The 14,306-nt window shown below is 44.7% G+C and overlaps 1 long non-coding RNA gene across 18 annotated transcripts in view; it reads right to left on the reverse strand.

The window, feature by feature from the left end:
- LOC137347170 (uncharacterized) overlaps positions 1 to 14,306 on the reverse strand; it is an 86,956-nt gene that overhangs the window by 42,625 nt on the left and 30,025 nt on the right. For all 18 annotated transcript variants that reach the window (XR_010968895.1, XR_010968886.1, XR_010968887.1 and 15 more), the window contains one exon: positions 14,026 to 14,169. This is a non-coding gene — a long non-coding RNA (uncharacterized lncRNA). The remainder of the gene's footprint in view (positions 1 to 14,025; positions 14,170 to 14,306) is intronic.

The following is a 14,306-nucleotide window of genomic DNA, read 5'->3' on the forward strand; positions in this document are numbered from 1 at the left end:
ACTCTTACTATCTGTTTTTACATTTCGAGCTAGCTTTCTCGTACTCTAATTTCTCTCTCATTATTCTTTTAGTCATTCTTTACTGTTTTTTATATTCTGTCCAATCTTCTGACCTGCCACTATTCTTTGCTGAATTGTATGCATTTTCTTTCAATTTCATTCTATCTTTAACTTCCTTCGTTAGCCACAGATGGTGCGTCCTTCCCCTAGAGTCTTTCTTTCCCACTGGAATGTATCTTTGCTGAGTGTTATGAAATATCTCTTTAAATGTCTGCCACTGCATCTCTACTGACCTATCCCTTAACATAATTTCCCTGTTTACTTTAGCCAGTCTTTCTATGTCATCGGGGGTGGGCGTTCTGCCCCCTCCGTGTAAATGAGCCACTGCACAAAATATCATGGCAGCTCCACGGCACACACCTCGCATGTGCACTGCGCCTCTTTTGAGATTGGCGGCAAGCTTTAAAAATTCAGCCAAAGCTTTCTGCAACAAGTAGGGCTATGGAAAAAGAGTGGGGGAGTGAGACTAATTGGATAGCTCTTTCAAAGAGATGGCATGGGAACTATGGGCAGAATGGCCTCCTTCCATGCTGTAAGGTTCTATGATAAATATAGATTATCGGCAAGTCAATTTTGAGTTGTTTCAGTTTTATAATCAGGTTATTAGACTTGATCAGGAAGGAATAATCTGCAATAATCCATTAACACCTCAGCACCAGAAAATCTTGTGAAACAACATCAATTTATAGTGGTAAATTAATATGAGCTCAAACTACCAACAGATCACACAACAGTTCTGACACCCTGTATTAGACACCAGTTTGACCTCATACCACTAAACATTACATTAATATTTGCATGCATAGAATGGGAAGGGGAGGAGAATTCCTTCATCTCAAACCCAGGTTTCATCAGCCTATCCACACTATCACAGAAATAGTTATTCTTTTCCCCAGTTTCAATTAAATGCAACATGTCCTGTTGCTGGAGGTTGAGTGAAGGATTAAGTTTACGATCATGACAGATTGCCCTGAATAATTTTTTTTAAAACGGCAAGCAATGGAATTCCTTCATTTACATTGTGTAGGAGTTTAAATATTTTACCTCAAAATCAGCTTTCTATTTTGTTGCTTAGCATTTTACACATTGCACAAATATAAAAGCATGATAAATCATGGATATACTATATACACTAACTCAAATAAATTAGTCTAAGATACACTTTTGCCAAATATGCATAAACTGTTTTCACTGCAAGTCTTATCATTCTGTTTATTTTATCATGTTGTGAGCATTACAGAAGTAGTGTGATATCGGTGAAAGGTACTAAAGGTGATGATACAAGAAAAAAAAGAGAAGTGGCATCACCAAATTAGCACAAAGACATGTGCTGCTGGCAGTAGTAGATTACTAAGAACTAAAGTATGCATTGCAAGCTTGATTTTTTTAAATATTCCCCAAGGAAACATGGTCGGTCAGAAAATCCTGGGTGTGTTTTCAATTTCCCTACATGCACTGCCAATCTGTAAGTTTTTGCAACAGCAACACACATTCAAATAATTGCCCCTTTCATTTACACATACATATAATAAAGGTCTTCCATCTGCCACTGAAAGCCTCGCACTTGCACACGATTCCTTCATTTATAATATGTACAAAACAGTTACAACTCACAACTCAACAAGATAGTGCACTGGCCCAGAGCCAGTAAGTAGGTGCAGGATGCCAGTTTATTGCCCACAATGAGGCACCGCCCTCAGAGTGGATTGGGCCACCTGCCAGCACTATAACAAACACATAGTTAAATTCTACCCAAGTATCTGAACTAATTTGAGGTAAATTAAGAGTTGAAATAGTACTTATTCTATCGAACACTTTTGGGAAGAAACTGTTTGCACAGCATATAATTATCATATTTATTATCTGGATCGGTACTTTGCTTATGTGTAGTTTTAATGATATAAATAACAGTGTGGAAGAAGCCTATTCAGTAATTTTCTCTTAGCAGTGATAACTCTAACTGGAGCTATTCTAATGCCATTTCCCTGTTCTTTTCTCCTTATATCTTCTTATATTCTTTCTTTTCAAACACTTAGGCAATTCTGTTTTAAATGATGTTCAAATGTCTTCGTCAAAAGCTGCTTGTCATTAGAGACATATGGCAGAATTTTATTAACGCAGCGCGCATTGCGGCCTTCCGACACGGAAGCACCTCCGCTGAGCCCACGCAATATTCGGCGCAGGGCCTCACTTAAATGGAGGAGGCGGAATGGCCACCCCCGATGACGTAGGGAGGGGACGGCTGCTCCGTCCCCAGTAATGGCATCCGCGCCACCGCACAGGCACTGGCGCCATTTTTAAAGGGCTTCAAACTCTTAGATGAAATTTACATGTTTAAAGGTACCTGTTTGTTTCAGGAATGTAGTAATAATCCATGCACACTGGCAATCTCCTCTCCACCCCTTCCAAGAATGAACATTTAATTTTATGCCCCATCCCCCCCCCAAAAAATTATTTCTCACTCACGACCTTTCCCCGAACTTTAATCCCTTTGACCCTAAACCCCTTCCCACCACCAATAAGGATTGTTTTTACCACTCCTTCCCTCCTGCCCTGATAATTTGACTCTTCCCCCTCCTCCGCACGTGTCTCGCCTCGGAACTCCATACGGAGTTGCGGCCAACGGCTGTAAAACCGGCATGGGACAGCCGCCGTGACTAAGTAGGTTCATTTCAATATTTATTCAGCTCATTTTAATATTGAGATGAAGGCCCAGCCGCTCAGCGGCAGGGGGCCCACACCAAGGCCTTGCAGCCGCCGGTAATATGCAGTAGGGCCTTTTTGGCATTGTGGGTCTTGGCGGGGCTCTCCTGCAAGTATTTTACGGGCCTCCCCGCCACGAACCACAATGTCAAGAGGCTGGTAAAATCCAGCCCATAGAATCATAAAGGCACGGAAAGAAGCCATTCGGCTCATCGAGTCTGTGCTGGCTTTCTGCAGAGCAATGCAGTCAGTGCCATTTCCCTACTCTATCCCCAAAACCCTGCAAGTTTATTTCTCTCAAGTACCCATCTAATTTCCCATTGAAATCATCGCTCGTCTCTGCTGCCAACACCTTTGTAGGCAGCAAGTTCCAGGTCATTACCATTCACTGTGAAAATGTTCTTCCTCACATCCCCCCCTGCACCTCTTGTCCAAAACCTTAAATGTGTCCCCTAGCCCTTGAACTATCAGCTAATTTTTTTTTTAAATTCATTCACGGGATGTGGGCGTCGCTGGCCAGGCCAGCATTTATTGCCCATCCCTAATTGCCCTTGAGAAGGTGGTGGTGAGCTGCCTTCTTGAACCACTGCAGTCCATGTGGGGTAGGTACACCCACAGTGCTGTTAGGAAGGGAGTTCCAGGATTTTGACCCAGCGCCAGTGAAGGAACGGCGATATAGTTCCAAGTCAGGATGGTGTGTGACTTGGAGGGGAACTTGCAGATGGTGGTGTTCCCATGTATTTGCTGCCCTTGTCCTTCTAGTTGGTAGAGGTTGCGGGTTTGGAAGGTGCTGCAGTGCATCTTGTAGATGGTACACACTGCTGCCACTGTGCATCGGTGGTGGAGGGAGTGAATGTTTGTAGATGGGGTGCCAATCAAGCGGGCTGCTTTGTCCTGGATGGTGTCAAGCTTCTTGAGTGTTGTTGGAGCTGCACCCATCCAGGCAAGTGGAGAGTATTCCATCACACTCCTGACTTGTGCCTTGTAGATGGTGGACAGGCTTTGGGGAGTCTTATCTTTGTCTACCTTATCTAAACCTGTCATAATCATGTACACCTCTTTCAAATCTCCTCTCAATCTCCTTTGTTCCAAGGAGAACAATGCCAGCTTCTCCAACCTAACCTTGTAGTTAAAATCCTTCACCCTTCGAACCATTCTATTAAATCTCCTCTGCACCCTCGCAGGGCCCTCGCATCCTTCCTAAAGTGTGGTGACCAGAACTGGATGCAATACTCAAGTTGTGGCCTAACCAGCTTTATAAAGGTTCAGCACAGATTCCATGCTTTTGTACTCAATAACTCTATTTATGAAGCCCAAGAGCACATATGCTTTGCTAACTTTTTAAAAATTCATTTCATATGGGATGTGAGCGTTGCTGGCAAGGCCAGTATTTGTTGCCCATCTCTAACTGCCCTCAAGAAGGTGGTGGTGAACTACCTTCTTGAATCTCTGCAGTCCATCTGGTGCGGGTGCACCCACAGTGCTGTTAAGAAGGAATTTCCAGGATCTTGATCCAGTGACACTGAAGGAATGGTGATATATTTCCAAGGCAGAATGGTGTGTGGCTTGGAGGGGAACTGGCAGATGGTGGTGTTCCCATGCGTCTGCTGTCCTTGACCTTCAGGTGGAAGAGGTTGCAGGTTTGGAAGGTGCTGTCGAAGGAGCCTTGGTGAGTTGCTGCAGTGCATCTTGTAGATGGTACACACTGCTGCCACTGTGCAGTGGTGGAGGGAGTGAATGTTGAAGGTGGTGGATGGGGTGCTGATCAAGCGGGCTGCTTTGTCCTAGATGGTGTCAAGGTCCCTGAGTTGTTGGAACCGCATTCATCCAGGCAAGTGGAGAGTATTCCATCACACTCCTGACTTGTGCCTTGTAGATGGTGGACAGGCTTTGGAGAGTCAGGAAATGGGTTACTCGCTGCAGAATTCCCAGCTTCTGACCTGCTGTCATAGCCACAGTATTTATGTGGCTCCTCCAGTTCAGTTTCTGGTCAATGGTAACCCCCAGGATGTTGGTGGTGGGGGTTTCAGCGAAAGTAATGCCATTGAACATCAAGGGGAGATGTTTTTTTATTTAGTTTATTTATTTAGAGATACAGCACTGAAACAGGCCCTTCGGCCTACCGAGTCTGTGCCGACCATCAACCACCCATTTATACTAATCCTACGTTAATCCCATATTCCTACCACATCCCCACCTTCCCTCAATTCCCCTACTACCTACCTATACTAGGGGCAATTTACAACGGCCAATTTACCTATCAACCTGCAAGTCTTCGGCTGTGGGAGGAAACCAGAGCACCCAGCGGAAACCCACGCGGTCACAGGGAGAACGTGAAAACTCCACACAGGCAGTACCCAGAATCGAACCCGGGCTGCGGTGCTAACCACTGTGCCGCCCTAATGGTTAGATTCTCTCTTGTTGCAGATCATCATTACCTGGCACTTATGTGGTGCGAATGTTTCTTGCCACTTATCAGCCCAAGCCTGAATGTTGTCCAAGTCTTGCTGCATATGGACGTGGACTGCTTCAGTACCTGAGGTGCTGCAAATGATACTGGACATCATACAATCATCAGCAAACATCCCCACTTTTGACTTTATGATGGAGGGAAGGTCATTGGTGAAAGCAGCTGAAGATGGTTGGACCTAGGAGACTACCCTGAGGAACTCCTGGAGCGATGTCCTGGGGCTGAGATGATTGCATTCAAACAATCATCTTCCTTTGTGCTAGGTATGACTCCAACCAGTGGAGTCCTTGATGCCACACTCAGTGAAATGCTGCCTTGATGTCAAGGGCAGTCACTCTCACCTCACCTCTCGAGTTCAGCCCATTTGTCCATGTTTGGACCAAGGCTGTAATGAGGTCAGGAGCCAAGTGGCACTGGCTGAACCCAAACGAGCATCAGTGAGCAGGTTGTTGCTGTTTAGCTTGACAGCACTGCCGACGACACCTTCCATCACTTTGCTGATGATCGAGAGTAGACTGATGGGGTTGTAGTTGGCCGGATAAGATTTGTCCTGCTTTTTGTGGACAGGCATACCTGGGCAATTTTCCAGTGTTGTGGCTGTACTGGAACAGCTTGGCCAGGGGTGCGGTTAGTTCTGCAGCACAAGTCTTCAGGACTACAGCCAGGATGCTGTCTGGACCCATAGCCTTTGCTGTATCCAGTGCCTTCAGCTGTTTCTTGCTATCAGGTGGAGTGAATCGAATTGGTGAAGACTGGCATCTGTGATGCTGGGGACCTCAGGAGCACTCTCAATATGTCCTGCCACCTTCAAAGATCTATGCTTGTGGTAAAGCAGTTCATGTTCTAATAACACTGTGTGAAAAACGTCTGATAAATAAGCTTTTGTTTCAGATGTTACCCTATCGAGTCAAACTTGCTTTGATAATTTACTTACGTACTGACTGATTTGTGGGATGTTCAGTACTTGACTGGTTAACAGGGCTGGGTCTCAACGATCAAATTCACATTTTAAGGAGATAATTCTTTCAGTTCAAAGTTGCCCAATCAGACAACAGCTGTGCAGGTATTATTCAGATAAGACCTGCCGAGTTATCCTGGCACTGATCTGCACCCAGGACATCCTTTTCAGCATCATTACACTGTGGGAAGATCAGACATTATTTCTTTTAAAAATATTCCATGTCTGTAAAATGAATCAAAAAACGTGTTTCCCTCCAGAGTAATAGCAGGAGACAAAAAAAAGACAATGATGGAAAACAAAAGAAAAAGATTATGTGAAGTGAACAGACACACATATTATTTCAAAAGCAAATATGCAGATGCTGGAAATCAAACTTCCTTGTGTTTCCAGACAAATTGAATTTGAATTCAAATTTAAATACACAGGCCTAGAAATTTGGGAGTGTTCCTCCCACACAGGGTACATAGAATTACATCGAATTAACAGCACAGAAACAGCTCAACTGGTCTGTACCAGTGTTCATGCTCCACAAGAGCCTCCTCCCATCCTACTTCATCTAATCCTATCATCATATGCTTCTGTTCCTTTCTCCATCATGTACTTATCTAGATTCCCCTTGACCGTGTGTGGCCTGCTGGTAATTCTGCAAAGTTATATTATTAGGAAGAACTGCTTTGCTTGGTAACTCAGCTTCTGCAGGAAGTGCATTACCAGAACCTGCTTTCTGAATATTCATCATCAGTTAAACTGAATTTAGCTGATCCAAAGGTCCAGTGGGCGGGAGTTCCGTTCCGGGTCGGAACCCTGATGTCGCAGTCACTTATGGTCCCAACCTTGCACTGCATCTGCAACGTGTACGTGTTGCAATTTCAATATGTAAAGAAGCTAATTGCCCTATGGTCACGTTAGCCGCCACTCATGGAAAGGAGGGGGGACATAGGCAGCCGTGGGCCTGATTTAAAGGGTAAGCAGCAGCCGTTGCTGAGGTTGCCATTCGTCCAAGGGATGGAAGAAGGAGCAGAACTGAGGAAAGTGAGACGGGAGGCCCCTCTGTACCAGCGCAGCACCCCGTTTTTCTGATACCTCACTGGAGGAGTTGATGGAGCACAGAACCATCCTGCTCCGTGCCAGTGGCAACAGAAGGCCTGCAAGGCTTACCAAGAGGGCATGGCTGGAAATGACTAACAAGGTCAGCAGCAGGGGAGTGGGGAGGAGGAACTAGGTGCAGTGTCGGAAACGTTTCAATGACTGTGTCAGGTCTGGAAAGGTGAGTCCAAAGATAGACCCAGATGGCATGCCTTCTGGTCAGCAAAGCGCAAGAGGGGCATTCTGAAGGTGCATAGAATTCTCCTAGCCATGGGAGAGATGTGTGCTCAGCAGCATTGATGGCCCATAAGCATAGGTCAGAACACTAGGGCTGTTGAACAGGAGGTTGGAGTGCAGACTGCAGCAGCTTATGCAATTGAAAAGCTGTGAGTGGTGATAGGGAGAGGCATTGTCCTAACTGCATCTTTCTTCATCTTGCAGGCCAAACAGGTGTTGAACGGCAGACAGAATGAGAGGGTACGTCTGGACGGTGGGATGCCACAGCTCACATCACTGACTTACTTTGAGGAGCTGGCCCTTGATGTGGACAGGGTGTCAAACACAGAGAGGCTAGGGATGAAGAAATAGGGATCCGCCGTCGACAGAGTGAAAACATCTCAACATCTCCAGGTTCAAGGGATGCATGGCAATGCTCCCCATGCAACGAGTTGTCAAAGCACGAGCTGTCATCTCTTTATTTTTTAACAGTGTGAGCATCAGTTGACTGTCCCGATCTCTCATCACCATCTTCTCTTATGTCTCCCACAGGTCCAGCTGCAGAGGGGTAGGAGCCCACACAAAGATAAATAAGTTCCCAGAAGCCAGAGGAGGAAGACACCTCGGAGCGTGCACAGTCGCATCATTCTTGCGCACTCTCCACCAGCACAGTCTCGCACCTCAGTGAGCATTATTAGACGGGGTGAAGTGACATCACAACAAGAGTAGGAGGATATGGAGGAAGCAAAGTCAGCTCTGGCCAGTCCCCCTCGGAGCATGGAGGAGGACAGGTACAGCCTTGCTCAGCAGAGCAGAGATGCAGAGCCAGACGGCTCTACCTGGAGAACCGGCGTCAGATGTGTGCCCACATATCAGAGTTACCTGAGGTACTGCAGAGTCAAGGGATGAGAATGGAGGAGTCCATTCATCTCATGTGCTTCATAATATCACAGTGCTTTGAGCGTGTGAGAGAGTGCCAATCTCATGGACAGCCATATGTGGCATCGCTCAGAGTGGATGTAGGAACAGCGCAGTTACATGCACAGAATGCATGCCGCAGTCTGTAGCATTGATCAGTCAAAGGCACAAATGGCACAACGAAGCATGGAGTGGACGCCAGCTGCGCCCCAGCTGGTGTTTCTCTCCAGTGATCAAAGATGCCAGAAAAGGGGTGAGGTGGCAAAAGATGGCGATGAGGGAGGCACCCCTCACAGGGGTCCTTCATCCTCATCCACCTCCATGGCCCCTCTGATGGATGAAGCATCTGTAGAGTCACGCCCTGTGACAGAGGCTGCCCCTGAAATGATGCACTGCTCCCCCAGCACCTCCACAATAAGCCAAGCACCACAGGCATCTTAGACCAAACATCCTCAGCCACATGGGATGTACCTCGTAGCAGTGGTCATGAGCGTGGCTTCTACGTCGGTAATGCTACCCTGTAGGACACTTGGGTATGTTGGTTGTAAATAACATCACACTGTACTTCAATCAAGTACTAGGCATGTAGTAGCACTGAGGCAGACTTGTGTGACTTTGTTTCATCGTGGTGACGACTGCCACGAACCCTCAGATGACCCTCAACAAGGGCACACAAGTCAGCAACCCATCTGCTTGGACAGGCGCAGAGTTTTGCAGCACTGACGCTCTGAGATATCCAGGCAGCTTCTCCATTGACAGTGGACCCTCTGCTGAGGATCTTGCCTTTGTTGCCTTCCTGCCCCTTGCTCTTGACCTCTGCACCCCTGTTGCCCATGGGTCTGCCTCTGCTCCTGGGGATGCTGCTCCTCATTACTAGTTGACCCTAACTTGGAGTACCTTAATCTAATTTCCTTTTATGTCCTTCCTTTCATTCTACTGGTATTTGCAGTCTTCCTAAGCCCTCCTCGCATGAACCCATGAGGCCCATGAGCAGAGGGACCAGTCAAAACCCTCCCCCTCCCCCCAACAAAAAACCACACCACATCTCCCTCCCCACCCCCCAAAATGCCCTAGACAACAGTGAAGAGAAATAGCAGATCATTTTCATAGCTCTGTCCAATTGTTTACCTGCGAATGAGGACCTTTTCTAAGCCTTCCCTCTTTGATGGACCCTCTTAATGTTATCCTGCCATTCTGAGTGGCTTCCCACTTTGTTTGCACCTCCTCCTCCCTGTAGCAGTTTGGACCCTACGTAGGTTCTTCCGGCTTTTGTCACAGCCTTTTAAACTTGGAGTGGGCTGGTTCTGTGTCAGGAAATCTGCACATGACACAGAGCACGGGTTTAAGTGCTCGCCCGCCAGATCCCGCCCTCTCAATCAGTTAAAAATCCCACCCCTCGTCTTTAGTAGCTGTCATTATGGGTAACTGGGTGGCACAGTCATTTAGAACATTGTCCTTTCACTTCAGGAACACGGTTTGAATTTTATTCACAGTGATTGAAATGAGGAACTCTTTCCTGACTGCAAGGATCCCAAAAGAAGTGTATCCCAGCTGCTTCAACCCTGTTCCTATTGACACTGAGGCAACATCACGCTGTACAAAACTTTATGAACAGCTTTAGTAGTCTAAGGAATACACCCTAGGTGAGTCACAAATGAGTGGAGGAAATGGAAGACAAGCCAGAAACAGATACATACGAACATATGAATTAGGAGCAGAAGTAGGCCATTCGGCACCTCGAGCCTGATCCACCGTTCAATACGATCATGGGTGATCTACTTGTGTTTCAAATTCCACACTCCCATCTACCCAGATAACCTTTGATTCCCTTGACTAACAAGAACCTCCGCCTTAAAAATATTCAATGACCCCGCCTCCACCACCTTCTGAGGCAGAGAGTTCCAAAGTCACACAATTCTCTGTGAGAAAAAAATTCTCCTCATCTCTGTCCTAAAAGGGTGATCCCTAATTTTAAAACCGTGCCCCCTAGTTCTGGACTCACCCACAAGAGGAAACATCCTTTCCACATCCACCTTGTCAAGACCGTTCAGGATCTTATAAACTTCAATCAAGTCTCCCCTCACTCTTCTAAACTCCAGTGAAAACAAGCCCAGTCTGTCCAACCTTTCCTCATAAGACAACCCACTCATTCCAGGTATCAATCTAGTAAAATAAAAGCAAAATACTGCAGATGCTGGAAATCTGAAATAAAAACAAAAAGTGCTGGAAATGCTCAGTAGGTCTGACAGCATCTGTGGCGAGGGAAGCAAAGTTAACATTTCAGGTCTGTGACCTTTCATCAATCTAGTAAACCTGTTCTGAACTGCCTCCAACGCATTTACATCCTTCCTTAAATAAGGAGACCAAAACTGCACACAGTATTCGAGATGTGGTCTCACCAATGCCCTGTATAACTGAAGCATAACATTCTTACTTTCATTTTCCATTCCTCTCGTAATAAAGGATAGCATTCCATTAGCCTTCTTTATGACCTGCATACTAACTTTTTCTGACTCATGCACTGGAACAGCTAGATCCCTCTGCACCTCGAAATTCCGCAGTCATTCTCCATTTAAGAAATACTCTGCATTTTTATTCTTCCTGCCAAAGCGAACAATTTCACATTTTCCCACATTATACTCCATCTGCCAGATTTTTGCCCACTTACTCAACCTATCTATATCGGTCTGCAACTTCCTTATGTCCTTTTCACAACATACTTTCCTATCTATCTTTGTGTGATCTGCAAATTTAGCTACCATGCCATCACTCCCCTCATCTAAGTCATTGATATAAATTGTAAAAAGTTGAGACCCCAGGACAGACCTCTGAGGTACTCCACTCGTCACATCCTGCCAATCAGAAAAGGTCCCATTTATGCATTCTTTCTGTTTTCTGCCAGCCAGCTAATCTTCTATGCATGCTAATATGTTACCCCCTACACCATGAACTCCTACTTTGTGCAATAACCTTTCATGTGGCACCTTGTCAAATGCCTTCTGGAAATCCAAGTACAGTACATCAATGGGCTCCCCTTTATCCACAGCACATGTCATTCCTTCAAAGAACTCCAACAAATTGGTTAAACATGATTTCCCTTTCACAAAACCATGTTGACTATTCCCGATTCCCTTAAGTTTTTCCAAGTGCCCAGCTACAACCTCCTTAATGATCAATTCTAACGGCACAGTGGCTAGCACCACAGCCTCACAGCTCCAGCGACCCAGGTTCAATTCTGGGTACTGCCTTTGCGGAGTTTGCAAGTTCTCCCTGTGACCGCGTGGGTTTTCGCCGGGTGCTCTGGTTTCCTCCCACAGCCAAAGACTTGCAGGTTGATAGGTAAATTGGCCATTGTAAATTGCTCTCCTAGTGGTAGGAGAATAGTGGGGATGTGGTAGGGAATATGGGATTAATGTAGGATTAGTATAAATGGGTGGTTGTTGGTCGGCACAGACTCGGTGGGCCGAAGGGCCTGTTTCAGTGCTGTATCTCTAAAAAAAAACTTCCCCACGACAGACATCAGGGCTAACTGGCCTTTAGTTACCTGTTTTCTGCCTTTCCCCGCTTCTTGAATAGAAGGGTTATATTTCCTACGTTCTAGTCTAATCGAACCATTCCAGAATCTAGAAAATTTTGAAAAATTAACGCCAATGCATCTACCACCTCATTAGCCACCTTTTTTAAGACTCTAGGATGAAATCCATCAGAACCCAGGGACTTGTCAGCCTGCAACTCCATCAGTTTGGTCAGTACCACTTCCCTGGTGATCGTAATTTCACCAAGTTCCTCTCTTCCTTCCACCTCCTGATTTACAGCTATTGCTGGAATGTTTTGTACCCTCTATTGTGAAGACAGATGGCAAGATGGCAGATAGATGGCAAGTATTGGAAAACTTGCTTAAACAATCCAGTTTGGAATAGGTTTTTAAAAGGTGATGGCAGAGGTGAAGATGTCTAAGGAGGGAGTTCCAGAAAGTAGGAGCATGGAGGTGGAAAACTGTGCCACCATTGGTGCAATAAAGGAAAGGGGTATGAATATACATACATTAACTTGGCATATTGCTTGATTAAGAGGTTTACAAAGAGTATAAAAGACTCGCTTTAATTCGTATGCCTCAATCCATTAAATGACCTATTCCACCTCAATGTAAATTAAACCAAAAATGGTTTACTATCATAAACATAACATTGTTCACAAATAAAAGAACATTTAAAGCTAACATTTGAAACAAATTTGTCACCTGAAATTATTTTATTCTGGAATCAGTATTGTGTATATAGTATTATACGTGGTTCAGAAATTCCATATATTGAGTGATCTTGAAGTGATTTGGTGCATTTGAAATACAAAGAACCATGTATAATTTTTCACTGCAGCGGATTGTACCTCAAACCTGAGATGGGGATGCCCTCTGCAGGATATAAATGAAACCTACAGTCTATTCAAACTATGCAGCCAAAATAAATATTTACAGGAAATAATTACAATGAGACCTACTGAAAGTACTTGGCCGCATTTGTCTTAAAAGTGACTTCGACAACTTTTTTTAAATCAAGATGAGGGAAGTTAAAGTTGGGGAATGGGGCACTTTCCATTTCTGGTGCCCAGTGTCAGTGAAGTAGTGAGTAAGGCTCCCTCTATTTAGTGCATCAATCCCAACCTCAGCAGAGTACCCCTACTGCACCAAGGTGCCTCTTGTTCCATTCTTTACATTAACTATCCTTAGGTCTGCCAACTGATATGAGCGAAAGCTTTAGGTCCATGACCACAAGGAACTGGATTGAAACTGCCAAAACACTGGACCCTCTCAGAGGGGAACTTAACCACATGCATCTGGTCTGGAATTGAAATCAGGTACCTAAATCACTCCAGCATCCAGTTCTTATGTCACTTGTTTTTAACTAATTTGAGAATATCACAGTTAAACAGAACCAAGCAATAATTGAAATATTGGGATAAACAGTGTAAATTAGAATTCATTTTTGCTTAGAAAAGAACTTAAAAAGTGCTCTTTGTATGCAATCTATTTTCTTCCCTGACTTGTTGCACAATGCAACGAGACAACATTTGATCACTTACATTAACTTGTTTACTTTGTTCCACCCTTCATCCCTTGCACCACTCCACATATCCTACTTCCAGGTTTCTACTAATGGCACTCTGGAGCCAGTGGTTAAGCGTGCAAGTCTAGCCTCAAGTTTGCTGATTTTACCTCGCTTTCTGTGGGCAAGTGAAATTCTCCATGGTAAATAGGCTCGCCCTTTCTCACAACCATGATCAGGCGATGGCCGTATGATGTGGTAATGTTTTTGTTTATTCACATCCACACTCAGTCATTTAGCACATGTACATTTAATACTTCAGACAGACTCACAAAAGACTGAAGTGTGCGATGGAAATGAATAAAAATATAAAAGAATTTTGTTCAGTTGATCGATTTGAAAACTCTTTAGAGAGTTTATCCCAGACTTTGAAATTCATATTTAATTTATACTTAAATCTCTTCAAATAAGAGCCCAAAGTAACAGACTATGGCTTTTCTTACTATTAAAATATTTTTGCCATACCGGACAATTGAATCAGGATATAATTCAGATGAAAGGTCACCAACCTGAAACGTTCACTCTGCTTCTCTCTCCACAGATGCTGCCAAACCTGCTGAGTATTTCCAGTACTTTCTGTGTTTATTTCATGATATAATTCAACTACTTCGCCCTAAAATGCACACTGATCAGGAGTTCTACAGACTGATCTTCTGAAAAAGAAATTAATGGGACAACTTCACAGAATCACAGAATTGTTACCGCGCAAAAGGTGGCCATTCGGCCTGTCGTGTCCGCACTGGCTCTCCAAAAGAGCAATTCACTTCATGACTTGACAAAATAGTATATT

The sequence above is a fragment of the Heterodontus francisci genome, chromosome 31, assembly GCF_036365525.1.
Source record: "Heterodontus francisci isolate sHetFra1 chromosome 31, sHetFra1.hap1, whole genome shotgun sequence".
Classification (NCBI taxonomy): Eukaryota; Metazoa; Chordata; class Chondrichthyes; order Heterodontiformes; family Heterodontidae; genus Heterodontus; species Heterodontus francisci.